This window comes from Cricetulus griseus, chromosome 3 (genome assembly GCF_003668045.3).
Source record: "Cricetulus griseus strain 17A/GY chromosome 3, alternate assembly CriGri-PICRH-1.0, whole genome shotgun sequence".
NCBI lineage: Eukaryota > Metazoa > Chordata > Mammalia > Rodentia > Cricetidae > Cricetulus > Cricetulus griseus.
In genome coordinates this window covers 112446868-112456351 of record NC_048596.1, presented here as the reverse complement: position 1 = coordinate 112456351, position 9484 = coordinate 112446868, and positions in this window count along the sequence as shown.

Here is a 9484-nt window from a genome sequence, read left to right as displayed (position 1 = left end):
TTCAGGTCATACTTTGAAAACCTGTACTCCACAAAATTGGAAAATCTAAAGGAAATGGACAGTTTTCTGGATAAATATCACTTACCAATATTAAATTAAGATCATATAATTAGTTTAAATTGACCTATAACCCCTAATGAAATAGAAGCAGTCACCAAAAGCCTCCCAAACAAAAAAAAGCCCAGGGCCAGATGGCTTCACTGCAGAATTCTACCAGAAAATCAAAGAAGAGCTAATTCCAGTACTCCTCAAATTGTTCCTCACAATAGAAGCAGATGGGATATTGCCAAACTCTTTCTACGAGTCTACAATCACTTTGATACCCAAGCCACACAAAGATATGACTAAGAAAGAGAACTAGAGACCGATATCCCTCATGAACATCGATGCTAATATACTCAATAAAATATTGGCGAAGCGAATCCAAGAACATATCAGAAAAATTATCCAACATGATCAAGTAGGCTTCATCCCAGGGATGCAAGGATGGTTCAACATACAAAAATCCATCAATGTAATCCACCATATAAACAAACTGAAAAAGAAAACCACATGATCATTTCACTAGATGCTGAAAAAACCTGTGTGAAAATCCAACATCCCTTCATGGTAAAGATCTTGGAGAGAACAGGAATAACAGGAACATATCTAAACATGATAAATGCAATATACACCAAACCAATAGCCAACATCAAACTAAATGAAGAGAAATTCAAAGCATTTCCTCTACAATCAGGAACAAGACAAGGCTGTCCACTCTCTCCATATCTCTTCAATATTGTACTTGATGTTCTGGCTAGATCAATAAGACAAAAAAAGGGGATCAAAGGGATACAAATTGGAATGGATAAAGTCAAACTTTCACTATTTACAGACGACATGATAGTCTACATTAGTGACCTGAAAAACTCTACCATGGAACTCCTATGGCTGATAAACACCTTCAGGAAGGTAGCAGGATACAAAATTAACTCAAAAATATCAGTAGCCCTACTATATACATATGATAAATCCAATGAGAAAGAAATCATGGAAACATCATATTTCACAATATCACAAGCAACATAAAATATCTTGGGGTAACATTAACCAAAAAAGTGAAAGACCTGTACAATAAGAACTTTGAGACTAAAGAAAGAAATTAAAGATACCAGAAAATGGAAAGATCTCCCATGCCCTTGGATAGGTAGAATTAACATAGTAAAAATGGCAATCCTGCCAAAAGCATTCTACAGATTCAATGCAGTCCCCAACAAAATCCCAACACTGTTTTTCACAGATATTGAAAGAACAATACTCAACTTTATATAGAAAAATAAAAAAACCCAGGATAGCTAAAACAACTGTTTATTATATAGGATCTTCTGGAGGCATCACCATCCCTGACTTCAAGCTCTACTATAGAGCCATAGTTCTGAAAACAGATTGGTATTGGCATAAAAATAGACAGATAGACCAAAGGAATCGAATTGAAAACCCTGATATTGACCCATGCACCTACAAATATCTTATTTTTGACAAAGGTGCTAAATCTATACAATGCTAAAAAGATAGCATCTTCAACAAATGGTGCTGGTACAATTGGATTTGGACATGCAGAAAATTGCAGATAGATCCATAACTGTGACCTTGCACAAAACCTAAGTGCAAATGGATCAAAGATCTCTCCATAAATGCAGCCACACTGAATCTTCTAGAAGAGAAAGTGGGGATTACCCTTGAACAAATTGTCACAGGAGACCACTTCCTGAATATTAGGCCAGTAGCACAGACATTGAGGTCAGCAATTAAAAAATGGGACCTCCTGAATCTGAGAAGCTTCTGCAAGGCAAAGGAAACAGTCAGTAGGACAAAACGACCACCCACAGAATGGGAAAATATCTTCACTGATCCCACATTTGACCGAGGACTAATTTCCAAAATATATAAGGAGCTCAAGAAGCTAGCCACCAAAACACCAAACAATGAAATTAAAAAGTGGAGTGCAGACATAAATAGAGAAATTCTCAACAGAGGAATCTGAAATGGCTGAAAGACACTTAAGAAAGTGCTCAAAATCCTTGGCAATCAGAGAAATGCAACTCAAAACAACTCTGAGATAACACCTCACACCTGTCAGAATGGCTAAAATCAAAAATACCAATGACAACCTATGCTGGAGAGGATGTGGAGAAAAAGGAACACTCCTCCATTGCTGGTGGGATTGGGAACTTGTAAGACCACTCTGGAAATCAGTTTGGCAGTTGCTCAGAAAAATGGGAATCAGTCTACCTCAAGATCCAGCCATTCCTCTCTTGGGTATATACCCAAATAGTGCATGTTCATACAACAAGGACATATGTTCAACCATGCTCATAGCAGCATTGTTTGTAATAGCCAGAACCTGGAGGCAACCTAGATGCCCCTCAACTGAAGAATGGATTTAGAAAATGTGGCACATTTATACAATGGTGTACTACTCAGCAGAAAAAAGCAATGGAATCTTGAAATTTGTAGGCAAATGGATGGAATTAGAAGAAACCATCCTGAGTGAGGGAAACTAGTCACAAAAAGACAAACATGGTATGTACTCACTGATATATGAATTTTAGACATAGAGCCAAGGATTACCAGTTTATATTCCTCTTCACCAAAGAAACTAGGAAACATGAAGGACTCTAAAGGATAAATGGTCCCCAGGAATGTGGCATGAACTCCTTAACTAATTGGGAGCATGAGGGATGGGGGAAGGGAGATGCTACAATAAGAGCAAGAGAAGAGGAGTAGAGGAGGGGAAATGGATTGGCAGAAATATTGAGTTGGGGGAAGAATAGAGGAGAGAGAGCAGGATGAGAGATACCATATCAGAGGGAGCCACTATAGGTCTGAGAAGAGATTTGGAACCAAGGAGACCACCAGAGACCTACAAGGATGACACAATCTGACAATCCAGGTAATGGTGGAGAGGATAAACTAAAAGCCCTTTCCCTAAAATGAGATTGATGACTTCTCTTTATGCCATCCTAGAGCCCTCATCCAGTGGCTGATGGAAGCAGAGACAGACATCCACAGATATACACTGAGCTGAAATCGGGAATTTAGTTGAAGAGAGGGAGGAATGAAGAGCGAAGGGGTCTCTACCAGGTTGGAGAAACACACAGGAACAGTTGGTCTGAACAAGGGAGAGCACATTGACCCCAGATGCTGTCTGGGAGGACAGTACAAGATTGATCCAGACCCCTGTACATGGATGTCAATAAGGAAGCCTCTGCCCTCCAGGGAGCCTCTGGTGGTGGATTAGTATTTTTCTCTGGTGCAAGTGACTTTGAGAGCCCATCCCATGTGAAGGATTACACTCTGGTGCTGGACACATGGGGAAGGGCCCAGGACCAGCACAGGAAGATTTCGTGGACTTTGCAGAGCCTCCGTTGAGGGCCCTACCCTGTCTGGCAAGTGGTGGTGGATTTGTTCGGGGGTAGGCTGGGGGTGGGCCAGGAGGGATGGGGTGAGGGGAGGGAGAGGGAGAATGGACTTACATGTGAAACAAGCTTCTTCCCTAACTAGAACTAATAATAAATAAATAACAATTTGTAATGTAATATGAAATCATTCTGTTAGATGAATTCAGTAGCTCAGGGAGATGACTAGCTTTTCAGTACCATGATTATTTAAAGGTTTCTGCAGAAAGTTCTAAATGTTTTAAAATATAATGAATTTATAATTAAAAATTAATAAATATTTTGGCATTTTTCATCATCAATAATAAAACATACACTGTTATGCTTGATTAATCTTTGTTTTTTAGTTGTTATTTACAAACTGTTTGTCTGATAGCTCAGGCTTCTTTTGTCTAGCTCTCTCTTAATTATTAACCCATTTCTATTAAGCTTTACCCATAATTTTTGATCAGTGGCTACATAGTGTCTTTCTGATGACTCCCCTATGTTCCTCTTTCTAGCCTTCTTGTATCCTGGTAGCCCAACCTATACTTCCTGCTTGGCTTCATCCTGTTGTTCCTTGGCCAAAAAAGCTTTATTCATCAACCAACAAGAAAAAATATGTGCTCACAGTTTACAGAAGGACATCCCTATCATCTCTTTTCTGTATAAATAAAAAGAAAGGCGATACATATATATATATATATATATATATATATATCAAAACAGTATCAAGCAAGAACTATAGTTAATATTTAGTCCATTTACATTTGTCAAATTTTAAAGAAGATAATCTCTCATCTAGCTTATCTCTTTGAGTGTAAATTTTTATATGGACTTGTCTTTTATGGTAACTAAGGAAAACCATAACCATAATTATCTGTCTTCAACCCCATCAAAAACCCCAGAAGGATAATATATAAACTCTAGAATTGATAGACATGCCTTGCTGCCTAGACAGTGACCCCAAGATTCTATGTAATGCTGAGGCATCTATCTTTAGCCCACAGGCCATAGTGTCTGGCAAACTTTTAATGAAGTAGGAAGTTGAAGGACCAGCCTGTCCATTGACAAGTTCATCAGTCACTTTTGCTTGAACCTGCTTGTCCAGTTTGGACAGCATGCTGTCAAGTAGTTTTGGTAAGAGCAGTTTCTTGTCAAAATGGGTATTACTGTCATGTTGAAGGTAAATTCCATAACAAAATTATTTGATGCTGATGTTCTTCTCTGATGTACTTTGGGTTAGCAAGAGCAGTTGTGTCTCATTGTCATTAACAACCCCTAAACCATTTTAAATGCTACATTCTGCAGGTCATTAAAGAATCCATATCCATTTGAAATAGATCTCTGAATATCTAGAAAACCTAACTAACATAAGTTTTGACTATTATAGGTTACTATCTGTAAAGTGTATTTAATTATACATTACATTTTAAAGGAGCTGCATAAATACCATACTCAAAGAAGAGTAGACATATACATATAATAAAATTGGCCTTAAATTTGTATCAATAAACCAAAATCCATACCAATGCAAAGTATTCATTTCTATACCATATTCCTTTTTCTTTTTTGCTTTAGAAAGAGATTGACTGTGATCATTAAACATTTATAACCAATCCTGTTTAAAGGAAACAATCATTTTTAAGCAGTATTTTGGAATTTGGGCACAGTTCTCTCCAAAATTCTTCCTGATAGTTGGGGAAGCTGTCAATCCCATGGGGATCCTGAAAAAATCCAGAACCATGGACAAATTCTGGCTGTAGTAGTATGAGAGGCTGCATGATCCCAGGTGTCTTGGATGTTGGATAACCTGGTTCACTCCTTCAGGGACTCATGTTTGGTCAAACCATATTAGTCTGGAAGGAATTCAAAGCTTTTCATCAACTGTGGAAACAAGAGCAGAACTTCTTTTCCAAAGCAACATACCCTTAGACTTAAATTTTGAAGTCATGGCATTTTAAAATATATGTAGGTTGTATTAACACTGAAGCATTTATAAGCAAATGTCTTAGCAGTTGATGCTCCTACCTGAGTAGTTAAACAATTTAAAGACGATGTAATAACATACAGTATACAGACTTGGTATGTTTTCCATATTTACATGGCTTTTTAATTACTCTATTTAATTAATTTATTTATGTATTTGGTTTTTTTGAGACAAGGTTTCTCTGTATATCTTTGGCTGTCCTGAAACTCACTCTGTAGACAAGCCTGGCCTTGAAATCATAGAGATCTGCCTGCCTCTGCCTCTATCTCTGCCTCTGCCTCTGCCTCTGCCTATGCCTATGCCTATGCCCCTGCCCCTGCTCTGCCTCTTCCTCTTCCTCTACCTCTGCCCCTGCCCCTGCCCCTGCCTCTGCCTCTGCTTCTGAAGTGCTGGGAAAAAGGAGTGTGCCACCACACCCAGCTACTCTAGTTCTTTTAGAGAATTCCTCTATCCTTTTCCTTTCTCTCCCAAGCCTACATTTATTTTTAAACACTCTGTAAAACATTTAGAGGTTTTCACCTTTGAATCTGTCTTTACATCTATATGTATTTCTGACCACATGAGTCTTTAATATGACAAACAGCATGACTAAGATTAAAGCAGTGGCTGAGTGCTAGCTACACCCAATTTGGCTTTCCAAAATGGCAGTGGTGTTTACTGGCAGGTCTGGGAGATGTGCTCTCTACCTTGACTCTGGACTTTGCACCATCAAATAGCTTGAGGCACACTGCCTGTAAACTGTTTTGTATGTATGAGTAATGTGTTACTTGGAGATGGCCTCTGTGTATTTCCTCAATAATCTGCCATGCTGTGATCAAGCCCAAATTACACAGAATCTGTGCACAACTGCATTAATGAGACTTTGCAACTAGGAAACCCTGGTGTCTCCATTACATGTGGAAATTCTTGCCAAACTTTGGGTGCCACATATAGTTGCAAGTTTCTGTATTTCACCCAGTCCCACTGGACTGGTTTCTTTCTCATCCATCAGTCCCCATAATAAATAATCACTCTGAGACTTAATATTAATTTTAAACTCTTTAGCTGATGGCTCAGACTTCTTTTGTCTAGGTATCTCTTAATTATAAACCCATTTCTATTAAACTATGCATTGCTATGAGGCTGTGGCTTACCCATAATCTTTTGGTATGGTACTCTTTTGGCAGCTACATGGTGGTAATTCCTCTGTATTCCTCTTCCCAGATTTCTCCTAGACTGGTAGTCCTGCCTATACTTCCTGCCTGGCTATATCCCTACCTATTTATTGGCTAAAACAGCTGTATTAATCAACCAACAATAGAAAGATATATTCAGAGCATACAGAAGGACATTCCCTATCACAGGGTAAAAACAAATCATAAAGTAAGACATACTAGATGTCTACAATACAACATTATCTGCTCAACACATAAGGAAAGTTACACATATGAATTTACAGTATCTGCAACAGCATGCACAAAACCTTTGTGACTCAAATCTAGACCAATCCCAGCATGATATGAGAATTAGACAAACAATCCTTCTCTTATGGATAATTGTCAGGAACTTAGAGGAGAGAAACTGTTTTCTATGAGTATAGCCTAAGATAAATTGATCTTTCTAGTATGGTGTCATGGACTGGCATGTCTCAGTCCCAAACCACAGAAATCATGAGGTCAGACCTGAGTGGGGGAGCATTTAGTTGGAAATTTCTAGCAACCCAATGGAGATGAACACCACACAGAGGCATCTTCTCATCTTTAGAGAGCTCTCAGATCCATGATGCAAGACTGGGGTCTCTCCTTTATTCAGAATCTTCCTGGCTGCACTCTATCTGTTCTTCTGTGACCCTGAAACCATTTCTCTCTCATCTCCCTTGGTGCTATCAGCAAATCTCTCTCCGCATTCTCTACTCCTGTAGATCTCTCTGCAGATTCCTCCTAACCATCTGTCCTCACTCTTCAAGTAGACCTAACACTCTGCCCTGGTGCAGGACTATTCAAATGCTTAGTTCTATAGAGATGCAAAACTAGGGGACCTTCTCCACTGAGGCTATGCCATTCATCAGCAAATCAGTTAGGATCTGCAATACAATGAAGACCAAATCTTCTGGATACTGGAAACATTTGGACAGAGAAATTCTATAATGGGATTGTCCTCTGCTCTGAACAGTATGGAAGATCACATAGCCAAGAATGATTTGGTAGCACAATTCAACTTTAAGGAGTATTTGAAAGGGATATAAAGTTGGGTACATAGAGATGGGTGTACTGATGTATTATTTATGATTTATTAAATTTTAAGTGAGGGTTCAGAAAAACCAAGACAGCCTCAATCTATGGAGCTCAGGCTGTGGATGTGCATACCTTTAATCCCAGCAGCCAGAAACCAGGAGTACAAACCTTTAATACTAGGGCTGAAGATTAAGAAGTGGACAGATCTCTGTGAATTCAAGACCACCCAAATCTAAACAAGATTAAATCAGCCTAATGGAGAATTATATCTCACCCTTTATTCCCAGCACTAGAGAGGTATAAAAGACAGAAATACGTATTCAGTAGAAAGATTCATTCTCCAGACACACAAAGATAGGACAATTAATTGTCCAGCCATTCTAGGAGAGATTACAGTCTGAGGTTTGGTGAGAGCTCATAGAGACAAGATAAGGTCATTCATCCTGAGGTAGTTTTAAGAGCAAGTGGCCCAACTGCTCTGCTTCCCTCAGCTTCAGGTCAAACCCCAATATCTTTCTATGGGTATTTTACTATTTTGTGTTACAGAGTGACACATGAATCTAGGAAGTGTTAGTAGAGAGGGTTTCAATGATTAAAAATATTTTATGAATGTATCCTGGTTATCCTTTGCTTTACATATAATATTCACTTATGAGTGAGTCTTTACTGTGTTTGTCTTTCTCAGTTTTGGTTACCTAATTTGGGATTACTTTTACTAGTTCCATCCATTTGCCTGGAAGTTTCATGATGTCATTGTTACTTCCAGCTATGTAATACTCCATTGTGTAAATGTGCCACATTTTCTTTAACTATTCATATTTTGAGGGACATCTAGCTTATTTTTAGATTCTGGATATTATGAATAATGTTACTATGAACATTATTGAGCAAGTGTCCTTGTGGTATGATTGAGCTTCACTCGGGTATATGCCCCAGTGGCATTGCTGGGTTTTGAGGTATATTGGTTCCCAATTTTCTGAGAAACTGCCATAATGATTTCCAAAGTAAATGTACAAGTTTGTACTCCCACCATCAGTGGAATGTTCCCCTTACTCCACATCTTCTCCAATATAAGTTGTCATCAGTTTTCTTCATGTAGGCCATTCTAACAGGTTGAAGACCTAATCTCAGAGTTGCATTGAATTGCATTTCCCTAATGACTAAGGATGTTGAGCAATTCTTTAAATGTATTTTGTAATTTGAGATTCTTCTGTTGTGAATTCTCTGTTTAGATCCATAACCCATTTTTGAATTGGATTATCTGGTATTTTGTTGTTTAATTTCTGGAATACTTTATATTCTTTGGAGATCAGCCCTCTGCCAGATGTGTGGTTGGTGAAGATATTGGCTAATTCTGTAGAGTGCCATTATTTACAATGCCCTTTCCCTTACACAGCTACAGATAAGATAGGTGACAAGGAGGACCCTTCAAGAGATGTATGGATCACCCTAGAAAAGATTAATAGATGAGATTTCAAGGGAAAACTGGGGGTGCATGGGTTATAGGGGAGGGGATGGGGTATGAGAATATGATGGGATGAGTTGGTTAACTTGAAGGAAGGACAGAGATGAAGAACAATGATAGGTACATCTTGATAGAGGGAGCCATTGCAGGGTTTTGGAGAAATATGGTGCTAGGGAAATTCCCAGGGAGCCACAAGGATTACCCCCACTAAGGCTCCTAGCAATAGTGCAGAGAGGCCTGAACTTGTCTTCTCCTTTAATCAAATTTATGACTACTGTAATTGTCATCAGAGAAATTCCATCCAATAACTGATGGAAGCATATGCATAGATCCACAGACAAGCACTGTGCTGACTTTAGGGAGTCCAGTGGAAGAGTGGAAGGAGGGTTTATATTAGTCA